Source organism: Helianthus annuus, chromosome 11, assembly GCF_002127325.2.
Source record: "Helianthus annuus cultivar XRQ/B chromosome 11, HanXRQr2.0-SUNRISE, whole genome shotgun sequence".
Classification (NCBI taxonomy): Eukaryota; Viridiplantae; Streptophyta; class Magnoliopsida; order Asterales; family Asteraceae; genus Helianthus; species Helianthus annuus.
In genome coordinates this window covers 118,337,046-118,349,380 of record NC_035443.2, presented here as the reverse complement: position 1 = coordinate 118,349,380, position 12,335 = coordinate 118,337,046, and the positions used below count along the sequence as shown (strand labels likewise).

General features: G+C 39.6%; 1 non-coding gene across 1 annotated transcript; it reads right to left on the bottom strand.

Moving 5' to 3' along the window:
* Positions 1-11,114: 11,114 nt before the first annotated feature.
* On the bottom strand, positions 11,115-11,221 carry LOC118484409. The gene has a single exon (XR_004873520.1). It is a non-coding gene; the product is annotated as a small nucleolar RNA R71 (small nucleolar RNA).
* Positions 11,222-12,335: the final 1,114 nt, after the last annotated feature.

Below are 12,335 nucleotides of genomic sequence, written 5' to 3'. Positions count from 1 at the left end.
TCATATAAGTATAACCCTCTATGATTATAAAACTTGGTTCATTAGTTATCCGATTCATATGCATATTTCCGTTAAATGCCTAAATATTGACTATTATGCCCATATGACCTTAAAACATGAATTTTGAAAAGGTAAAAGAGTAGAAACCTTAGGTACTAATTTATAAACTTGTATCTAGAATTTGACATCAGTTTGAGGTCTAGATTAAGAGATACGCTCATTAGCGTAATTAGAAAACTTTTTAGTAATTAAATGGCGTAATTAGCATATAGCCTATCTAAACCCAATTTTTGATACCAAACTTTTTACCCAATGATATAAAATAATATTTTGGGATTTTTGGAGATTTTTATTTATTTTTAGGCTGATCATAACCTAGAGTTCTAAGCTTAATTCGGTAGTTGTCGGTTTTACCCTTTTAAGCTATAAAATGAGTTTTACCAAACCTTTTGATACCAAACCTTTTTCTACTGATCTAATATGATAAATAGAATATTTTAAGCCTTCTGGAATAGTAAAAATATCAGTTTTCCTTTAAGAACCCGGAAATAGCTCAAAATCGCCTTTTTAAGCGTTTTTAAGCATTTTTAACGCATAGTATGTATTAAAAACATATTAGATATATAAGACTTGATACCTACTGATATTTTAAGTAAAATTTTATATTCTAGCAGTAAGTAAAAGTTTTTGAAGTCAGATTCCGGATTTGACCTTTAAACCTTAGGTGAAATTACCAAAATGCCCTTTCGGTGCATAGTATGGTTAGAAATGATAAATTTCACATATAGGTTATACCCTACTGATATAACTTAGTAAATTAAGTATTTTTACTGATTACATCAGACCCGAAACTCAGAATTATATTTAAACTCTTATATAACCTTTTAAATGACCAAAATGCCCTTACGGGGCATAATTTGAGTTTATATTCATATGGGCCATAATAGAAGATATCTTACTGATGTCACAACATTTTTAAGGCATATTAACTTAGGAAACTTGTATATGACTCATATGGTTACTCGTTACGCACTTTTCGCGTTCGGATCGGCTTATGTAACTAGTTTGCATATATTAGCCGAAACGGGTCAAACCATATCGTTTTTGTCCCAAAATCCAGAATGTGTTTAAGTTACCCATATTAAACAAGCATACAAGCTTGTCGGGTCAAAACCACATTCTAAACCAGTCTTCGCTTTATCATGCGTTTGAACCGTGTCTTCGTTTTGAAAACTAACCGGTCTAAGTCTAGGCTTAATTAAAGACCCGTTAGGATTCTAATAGGTTATTAATAACCTTTGTTCTAGATTAGGAGCCCAGTAAAAGCTACGTGCACTTGCTGTATTTGATTTATACTTTGCTCAGGTAAATACTCTTAACTTATTTTCCATATACAGGCTTGGGATACGGTACTATAAAAGTACCGCTTGGTCGGGTGTATGTAGTCATTTAAATCGTCTTGTGATTGATGTATTTACATAACCTGTTTAATATGTATTATTTGGTGTATGGCTTTTGGGGGTTAAATGACCATGTCCCGGATATCCTTGGCATCATTCAAAGAAATGGCCACGACCTAAGCACGGGGTGTAGGCGTACACCTGATAGCTGCATTATGTAAAAACTGGTAGCCCACTTAAATGAATCAGCCTTGTGGGTGTTATACCTGTGGCGTGTCAGTTAATCTAGACTGGCCCTACAAACCGGCCCTGATAGACGACAAATAAGTAAAACTGTATACAAGATTATTTTCAAATAATTGTCCCAAGTTATAAAAATATATTTTTCCCTAAGTGCATTCAAATCAATTTTCTTAAAACGTTTTCAAAATGAGTCAGTTAAGTTGTATTTACCAGTGTAAACTGATGTATTTTCCAAAAAGGCTAAGTGCAGGTACTATACGTAGTAGGCTGGTTACTCCAGGCATCAATAATCAAGTCTCGCAAGCTCTAGATGTCAAAGTCTGTTGAACAGTTTTCCTTTTTATTCGATCTGCCTGTGGATCTGTTTCAGCCACTTTGTGATACTTAATATTACATTTTATTTGGTTGAAATGAATCTATCTTTCTGCTTCTGCTGTGCATTTAAATTCGTGTTGTTTGACTATGATGATATCAACTACGTCACGATACTCCCCACCGGGCCCACCGGTAATACGTGGAAATATCGGGGTGTGACAGGCTGGTATCAGAGCCAACACTGAGTGAATTAAACACTAGCCTTTTGTGTTTAATCTCAGTTACACAGTTGCACATTCTCGAGTCTAGACAAGAACATAGGATTAATCCTAATTCGTTTTATTTTGTTCTTGATTTGTTTCTTTTGTTATTTTTCTGATTAGCCCCTGCATGGGCAAGTCATTTCAATTAGAAGTCCCGTTTAGAGCAACCATGTATTTGTTTATATGTTAATGGAACGGTTAAAATTAAAATAACATTCCTATTTAAGATCTACCATTATAATAAAATGGCAAAATCTAAAAAGGACAAGACCTAGTCATGTGTCACCTAAAGACAGGGCCAAGATGGTAGTTCTTCAATTAGATTCAGATCCTTGTTAACATCTCAATTTAGGATTGTTCTGCATTAAATATTAAAAAGAATCTTAAAGGTAAAACCTAGCCTAAATGTCGTTGCAGACATGGCCAAGATGGTAAAACCTATTCAAAAGATTCAAATCCTTGTTAAACATCTGAAAGCATATTAACATGCTTGACAAATGTGATTCGATAAAATCACACAAGTCATTCTTAAATTAAGTTATTCTAAATTCCCTTATTTATATAAGCATCATCCCTTAAGGATGAAGTGCCCACGGGCTATAATTAACGTCCTCTAGGACTAAAGACAGTGGTGGCCTACAACTCCCTGTCAAGAAAAGGTAATGAACTTTGATTCAAACCTTAATGCCTCGATTCCATAAAATCTGGGCTTATAAATTAAACTTGTCTACGTGACTAGGCCTTTTTGTGCTATTATTAACTTATAACTTAGGGTTATGATAAAGATCCTGAATAATTAAATACTTAACAAATTAACTAAAATGGTTATTAAAACCATGGTTAATAAATCATCAAAATGCTGAATAAGCTTCTATATAAACCTTGTCCTTATTTTCTTTTATGTAGCAATTAAAGCTACATGACTAGGTCAGAAGAGGGAAACAGTCATCCGGTAGAAAATCATGAAAATACTAAGATACATGTGACCGGAGCAGAACTGCAAGCGCTAATAGATAATGCTGTTGCAAAAGCTATGGAGCGACAGTATAATGAATCTAGTGGGACGCATAGTAGAACCTCTTCAGTGCCCCACTCTAAATATGTCCCTAAAACTCATTCTGAAGCTCACAGCAAGCCACCCTCTAAGAAAGATGAACCTAAGAAAGAGGATGTTCATCATTCCTCAAACCAACACAGTGTTCCATCTAGCAGGATAATGTTTAATGATGGACCGCGTACCAAGTCCTGTACTTATAAGTACTTTATTTCCTGCAAACCCCGGGATTTCACTGGGGAGAAAGGGGCAATTGATTGCATGACTTGGTTAGATGAAATGGACACTGTTTTTGATATCAGCGGTTGTGCTGAAAGGGATATAGTGAAGTATGTATCCCAATCGTTCAAGGGAGAGGCATTAGCTTGGTGGAAGTCTCTCATTCAAGCTGCAGGAAAGATCCCACTATACAATCTGACATGGGATCAGTTTGTTGCTCTCATTAAGGAGAATTACTGCCCTCAGCATGAGGTTGAAAGGATTGAGTCAGATTTCTTATCATTGGTGATGAAGAATCTAGATTGTCAAGCTTACCTCACCAATTTCAACACCATGTCTAGACTGGTTCCTTACCTTATGACACCAGAACCCAAAAGGATTGCTCGCTTCATTGGGTGTTGAGCCCCAGAAATCAAAGCCAGTGTTAAGGCTTCAAGACCTGCTACTTTTAGATCAGTAGCTGATCTATCTTTATCCCTCAGTTTAGATGCGGTCAGGCTAAGATCGCTCAAGAACTCTGAAGAGAGTAAGAGAAAGTGTGAGGATGATACCTCACGAAGATCTGAGAAGAAGCACAAAGGTAATACGGACCACAAGAAAGAGTCTGGGTCCAACAAAGGCAATCAGCGATCAGAGGGAAAACCAAAGTGCACGACTTGCCAAAAACGCCAGTTTGGAAAATGCAGGCTTGAGACCAAGTCTCAATCAGGATCACCTGCATGTGGGTTATGCAAGTCTAAAGAGCATAAGACTGTTGATTGTAAAAAGATTAAAGATGCCACATGTTACAACTGCAATGAGAAAGGGCACATTAAAACCAATTGCCCTAAATATGGCAAGAAGCCTGAGGAAGCCAAGAAGACCAATGCTAGGGTCTTCCAGATGAATGCACAGGAGGCTATCCAGGACGACAACGTGATCACAGGTACCTTCCTCATTAATGATGTTTATGCAAGAGTGTTATTTGATTCTGGAGCAGATAAGTCTTTTGTTGATGATAAGTTCTGTAAGTTGTTAAACCTACCTGTTAGAACCTTAAGTGTGAAATATGAGGTTGAATTAGCTGACGGTACCATAGAAACAGCCTCAACTGTGTTAGATAGATGTGTTATATCCATTAGGAACCACTCTTTTCCATTGTCCTTGCTTCCTTTGAAATTAGCCGGTTTTGATATAGTATTAGGCATGGATTGGTTATCGCATAACCAAGCCCAGATCGTCTGCAACAAGAAGCAAGTGGTGATCAAGACTCCGTCTGTTGAGCCACTTACCATTCAAGGAGATACCCGGTATGGATTACCTGGGCAAGTGTCTATGCTCAAGGCATCTAGGTGTCTGAAGAAGGGTTGTGTCATTTATATGGCACAAGTGACTATTAATGAGCAGAAGCCCAAGGTTGAAGATATTCCAGTCATTTCTAAATACCCTGAAGTATTTCTTGAAGAACTACCTGGTTTACCACCAGATAGGCAAGTAGAATTCAGAATCGACATCATCTCTGGAGCAGCGCCCATTGCAAGAGCACCTTACAGGTTAGCACCAATAGAGATGAAGTAATTGAGGACGCAGCTAGATGATTTGTTAGCCAAAGGTTTTATTAGACCTAGTTCATCTCCTTGGGGAGCGCCAATCTTGTTTGTCAAGAAAAAGGATGGATCGATGCGTTTATGTATCGATTACCGTGAGCTTAATAAGGTCACTATCAAGAATAGATATCCTTTGCCCAGGATCGACGATCTATTCGATTAATTACAAGGAGCAAGCTACTTTTCTAAGATCAATTTGAGGTCAGGCTATCATCAATTGAAGGTTAAAGATGAAGATGTACACAAGACTGCGTTTAGGACTCGCTATGGTCATTATGAGTTCCTAGTGATGCCTTTTGGGCTCACTAATGCACCTTCCGCATTTATGGATCTCATGAATCCCGTCTGCAAGCCTTATCTAGATAAATTTGTCATCGTCTTCATCGACGACATTCTCATCTACTCGAAGAGTCAAGCTGACCACGAGAAGCATCTCCATTGCATTCTGAAACTGCTTCATCAAGAAAAGCTCTATGCCAAATTTTCAAAGTGTGAATTTTGACTTCGTGAAGTTCAACTCCTTGGACATATTGTTAGTGAGCGTGGTATCCAAGTAGATCCCGCTAAGATTGAAGCTATCATGAACTGGCAAGAGCCGAAGACGCCTACGAAGATTCGCAGCTTTCTAGGACTGGCAGGATATTATAGGCGATTTATTGAAAACTTCTCAAGAATTGCAACACCCCTGACTTTACTCACCCGTAAGAATAGCAAGTTTGATTGGGGGCCTAAGCAGCAAGAATCTTTTGATATTCTGAAGTAGAAGTTGAGCAACGCTCCAGTACTGACATTGCCGGAGGGGATTGATGAGTTTGTAGTATATTGTGATGCATCACACACCGGTATGGGATGTGTGTTTATACAGAAAGGCAAAGCCATTGCCTATGCTTCACGCCAATTAAAAGTGCACGAAAAGAATTACACCACCCATGATTTGGAGTTGGGTGCCGTTGTATTCGCACTAAAACTATAGACGCATTACTTGTATGGTACCAAGTGTGTGATCTATTCAGACCACAAGAACCTTTAGCATTTGTTTAATCAGAAGGACTTAAACATGAGGCAAAGGCGTTGGATGGAAACTTTAAATGACTATGATTGTGAGATAAGATACCATCCAGGCAAGGCGAATGTAGTTGCCGATGCCTTAAGTAGGAAGGAGATGGTGAAGCCCATAAGAATCAATGCCAAGAGCATTGAGATCAAGAATAGTTTGAGTGAAAGGTTGTTAGCTGCGCAGAAGGAAGCTGTGTTAGAAGCTAACTACCCTGAGGAAAAGCTAGGAGTGACTGAAGAACAGTTATCTTATGGCAAGGACGGAATTCTGAGGTTAAATGGACGAATATGGGTTCCAGTGTATGGAGGACTTCGGGATGTTATCCTCCAGGAAGCCCACAATTCTAAATATTCTGTTCATCCTGGAGCTGATAAGATGTACCAGGATCTGAAGGCAAGTTATTGGTGGATAGGCTTGAAGAAGTCTATAGCTGCCTATGTAGCTAAATGCTTGATGTGTGCGCAAGTCAAAGCTGAACATCAAAAGCTGTTAGGTTTACTGCAACAGCCTGAGATTCCCACTTGGAAATGGGAAATGGGAAATGGTGACAATGGATTTCATCACCAAGTTGCCAAAGACAAAGAAAGGAAATGATACTATATGGGTGATAGTAGATAGACTGACTAAGTCAGCACATTTCCTACCCATTAAGGAGACTTATAGCTCCGACATGCTAGCCCAATTGTATGTAGATAAGATTGTATCTCTGCATGGCGTACCAATGTCTATTATCTCTGACAGGGATACTAGATACACATCTCATTTTTGGAAAAGTTTCCAACAGTCTTTGGGCACACGCTTAAATTTCAGTACGGCTTACCATCCTCAGACGGACGGGCAGAGTGAGCGTACCATTCAGACTTTGGAAGACATGCTTCGTGCATGTGTGATTGGCTTAGGTGGTAGTTGGGATAACCACCTGCCATTGATCGAGTTCTCCTATAACAATAGCTACCATACAAGCATTCAGGCTGCGCCTTTTGAGGCATTATATGGTAGGAAATGCAGGACGCCTATTTGTTGGGCAGAAGTAGGGGAAGCTCAATTATTAGGACCTGACATAGTCTTTGAAACGACGTACAAGATTGTCCAGATTCGTGACCGCCTGAAAGCTGCTAGGGATAGGCAGAAAAGCTATGCTGATAAAAGGCGAAAACCTCTAAAGTTTGAGGTTGGTGATAAAGTCTTGCTTAAAGTATCACCCTGGAAGGGGGTGATGCGATTTGGTAAGAAAGGTAAGTTAAGTCCAAGGTATATAGGACCATTCGAGATCATCAAATGTGTAGTAACAGTGGCTTATAAGTTGAACTTACCTGAAGAGCTCGGTGGTATTCACAATGTATTCCACATCTGCAATCTGAAGAAATGTCTAGCAGATGAATCACTAGTCATACCGCATACAGATGTGCACATAGATGAGAGCTTGAAGTTTGTGGAGAAACCTGTGTCGATTTGACAGGTAAAGAAGCTTCGACGAAAGCATGTGCCTATTGCAAAGGTTAAATGGGATGCCCGTAGGGGTCCCGAGTACACGTGGGAGGTAGAGTCCACAATGAAGGAAAAATACCCTCATTTATTTCAGTAAATCTCGAGGTCGAGATTTCTTTTAAGGGGGTGAGGATGTAACACCTCGAAAATTCATGTCCAATAATGTATCGACACGTGTTATGAGCTTTAAACGTGTAAAAGATTACTTAAGAGGGACTAAAGTTGACAAACAAGAAAAGTATGTGAATATAAGGGTTCAAAATGTCAACAACGGATAAATATATCTTTCAATAACCCTACATGATGTTTATAGCCTTAAACGAATGAGTCATGGATCATACGAAGCTAATTGTGAAAGAAAGTGAGGAATTACAAACTACAGGGGTTAAATGTGTCAACATGTTTAAAGTATACCTCTGGGTGACCTTTTAGCAAACCCGAAGCTTTGTAGTGATTAATTATACTCACAATAATGTGTGATAAAAATTTCACAAGGTTTCGATAAAGTATGAGAAAGTTATGTCAATATTCGTATATGAGGGGTTAAAAGCGTCAATGTTGAAATTTAAGACTTTTCGGTGAACGTATGAATAATTGTGGACTTAACAAAGTTGGTTTATGACTTGGGGTCCTTAAAAGTCAAATTAGAGGGTTAAAAGTGCAAGAAAACAAGTAAAAATCAAGTTTGGAAGGACCAGTGATGTGCGTAAAATGCAACATATAAATCACATCAATTGAGGCATAAAGCTAACCCTTTTTAAGTACTAATGTTGGAAAAAGAGTGTTTTTGTCTTCCTTTTGTATTTTCAGGATGAAATGAGCTCAAATTCACAAAAGAAGCAAAAAGACAGCTAAATCTAACATAAATACAAGAAAAGGAACAAAAGTGGATTGCTCGACCCCTCAACGGCATCCTCCCAAGCAAAAAAGAGAAGTCAGAAGACTGAACACGCCCCGTGCTCAGCCAGCACGGGGCCGTGCCCAAGAAGCAGCAGAAATGACAAATCTATAGAAGCTTCTATTGCCCACCACGGGGCCGTGTCCAGTGAGCACGGGGGCTTGGTGAAAGTAAAGCAGGCGCATTAATTGTAATTGCGAATTACAATTAATGAAGAGAGATAGTGTCAGACGGGCATGGGGGCGTGTCCAGCGGACACGGGGCCGTGCCCAGCCTTCTGTTCAGCCTATAAATAGGAGTGCTTGGCTTCATTTCAACTCATCCCTTGGCACACCATCTCTCTCACACTTCATCCACCACCCACCACCACCATAACACCATCATCCACCACCATCATCCATTGTCCATCATAGAGTGTGTGAGTCATCTCGGGATCCAAGATTGATCATAAGAGTTCTTGACAATCAAGGCCATGTTTGCCTAAGTCTCTTACATCACTTGGTGAAGACAAGTGTTTAGTATAATACTTTTTATTTTTAATCTATTGCACTTTTTATTTGGTTTTGTATTAATGACTTTAATAACTAGTTGCTTGTGTTGAAGGTGATCTTTCCTTATCGTTTGTCCGTGGTGTCTTTGCATTATTTTACTGTCTATATAAAATAAAAGATTTTCACCATTCATATCTCCACGGTCTATATGGAGGTATGTTGGCTACCTGGTCGGGGGTTAAGGGAACGGTTTGGTAAGGGTCTTGCCCTTGTTCAGCGTTTAGAGGTCCTGCAAGGGACCTGGGTCAAATTTAGTAGGATCTCCTTCAATGCCCATAGGTATTGGATGGCGGGGATCCGAACTCTTTGACCCCATCATAAGTTAACTACTATTAATACTATAACCCGGCTATTTAGGACTGTATCCCTGCTGACTCAGACTACTTAGCCGAGGGTAACGTCACCGCCAAAAGCGGGGCCTACCATAATTTGCATTAATAACTTAATTCATTATCTTTCAATAATCCAACCCTTTAGGATTGTATCCTTGCTGACTCAAACTACTGGGTTGAGGGTAACGTCGCCTTCAAAAGAGGGGCCTACTACAATAACTAAGGGGTTGTTTGTTAGCCTCTTAATGACCATTCAGATGCTACCTCTTAATGATTTAAAACCTCTTAATGAATAAGAGGTAACCTCAAGTCTGAATGGTTAAGAGGTAACCTTTGAATGGTAAATCATCACATGTCACATTCTTCTACCTTCTCATTGGTAAAATTCTTAATGCTTCCATTAAGAGGTAGCCTCTTAATAACCATTCAGAGGCTACCAAACAACCCCTAAGATAATCTCTTAAACAAGTGCAAAAGTGCGAAAATAATCAAAGGTTATACTAATACACGAGTCGGATCCAAGTGATTTATCTTGTCTATCTGTTTTTATTTTTATTTTATTTTTCAGCATTTAGTTAGTTTTTATTTTCTTAGTTTAAAAAACCTTTTCTAACTTTTTGATTTGATTAGACGTTGAGGATAAACCGGTACTAAAAGCTCTTGTGTCCTTGGACGACCTCGGTATCTTACCAACACTATACTACGTCCACGATGGGTGCACTTGCCCATATGTGTGTTTAGTGTTAGTAAATATCGTGTTTTATAAATTTAAAACTTGGCTAAAAGTGTAAAAAGGGCTTAAATATACATCTAAAATTATATTACACCTAACGCACATCAAGTTTTTGGCGCCATTGCCGGGGACACAAGGATTTTAAGAAAGTTAGGAATCAACGGCCTAATCATATTTTTATTTTTCTTTTTAATTTTTTAGGATTTTCTTAGTTTTTCAGCTTCTGCAGAGGTCAGCACGGGCCGTGCGCAGCATCGTTACTGGCAGTTTTTAGTTTTCCAAATTACAGAAGGCTGAACACGGGGCCGTGTCGGTGCAACACGGGGTCGTGTCCAACTTTCCAGTAACTGGGATCTGGAAAACAATCACTGTAACTCCGACCACGGGCCGTGTTCGCTGAGCACGGGGCCGTGGTGAACCTTCTGACCAGCATTCTTTTCTGTTTTTATTGCAGGACTTGGAACCAGACGCCATCCTACGTAGTGTATGAGCTCCAGTTCTAATAAGGACATAAAAGAACCTCTAGAAGAACCCGAACGCTTTCCCAGAAAAAGACTAAAAGCTAAAAACCAAGAGAAAGTTTCAGGGAATCCACCCATGGCGGACCAACGTACCCTCATGGATTATCTACGACCCACCGTAGGTAACCTAGGCACCGCTATCAATGCACCGAATGTTGAAGCCAATAACTTCGAACTTCGGCCGCATTTGATACAAATGCTCCAAAACTCCGCAACCTTCCATAGGCTTGCGGACGAGGATCCCCATCTACATATTACTAATTTCTTAGAAATATGTGATACCTTTCGGATCAATGGAGCATCAAATGACGCCATCCGCCTCCGAATGTTTCCTTTTTCACTAAAAGACCGAGCGAAAGCTTGGCTCAACGCCCTCCCAGCTGGATCGGTAAACACCTAGGATGAACTAGCCCAAAAATTTCTATATAAGTATTTCCCTCCCGCTAAAATGGCTAAATTAATGACTAAAATTAATACATATTCACAAGAGGACGGAGAATCCTTATATGAAACTTGGGAAAGGTTCAAGGAACTATTGCGCAAGTGTCCACATCATGGCCTTGCGATATGGCAACAAGTATCCACTTTCTATAATGGATTGTTGCAACACACAAGGCAGACACTTAACTCTAGCTCCGGGGGACTCTTAGGTAATCGCCACCCGCATGAAATATATAACCAAATTGAGGAAATTGCTCAAACCAATTTTCAGTGGCACACTCCCCGAGGCAATAAATCTATTGCCCCGGGCGCCCATAAGGTTGATGATAGCACTTCTTTGCAAGCCCAAATCGAGGCCCTTTCTTCAAAAATAAAAAAAATTAGAAATGACAAAAACAGTCTCGGTTATGGCTTGTGAAGGGTGTGGTGGGCCACATGAAAATTGGAGTTGTATGAAAGAAACGGAAGATCAACAAGAGTCGGTAAGCTACATTGATAATAGACCTAGGCCGTCGGGTCCTCCAACGGGCACCTACAACCAAGGATGGCGAAACCACCCAAACCTTGGTTGGAGAGAGCCCGGCAATAGTAGTAACCAACAAACCCAACGAACAAACTTTCAACAACCAAGAAACGAGTCACAAAATTTCACTCAACAACAAGGTGGACGAGAAAGGCTTGAAGATACTATATCTCGCCTCATCTCCGACACTGAAAAGAAAAACTCGGAAAGGTTTCTACAATTAGAGTCAAATTTTAGAAATCAACAAGCTAGTATTTAAAACATAGAAAAACAATTAAATCAACTAGCTCAAAATTTTTCCGAGAGACCACAAGGTGCATTACCAAGCAATACCGAAATAAACCCAAAAGCGCAAGTTCATCTCATCACGTTACGAAACCGCACCGTGGGGCCTACGGAGGCGCCACCGCCAACAGAAGAAATTATACCCCCGCCTCTGCAGGAAAAGAACTCCCCTCCGTCATCATAGCCTGCCAAGGTTCCTCGAGTTCCGTACCCCGGTAGGTTAATTCGTCAAAAGACCGATGAGCAATTCGCAAAATTCGAAAGTCTGTTAAAACAATTGCATGTCAATATTCCTTTTATTGATGTCCTAACCCAAATGCCCAAATACTCTAAGTTCATGAGGGACTTCCTCACTCATAAAAAGAAAATTGAAACTTTGCAATTAGTTAACTTAGGCGAAGAATGCTCTGCTCTCGTACTCAACAA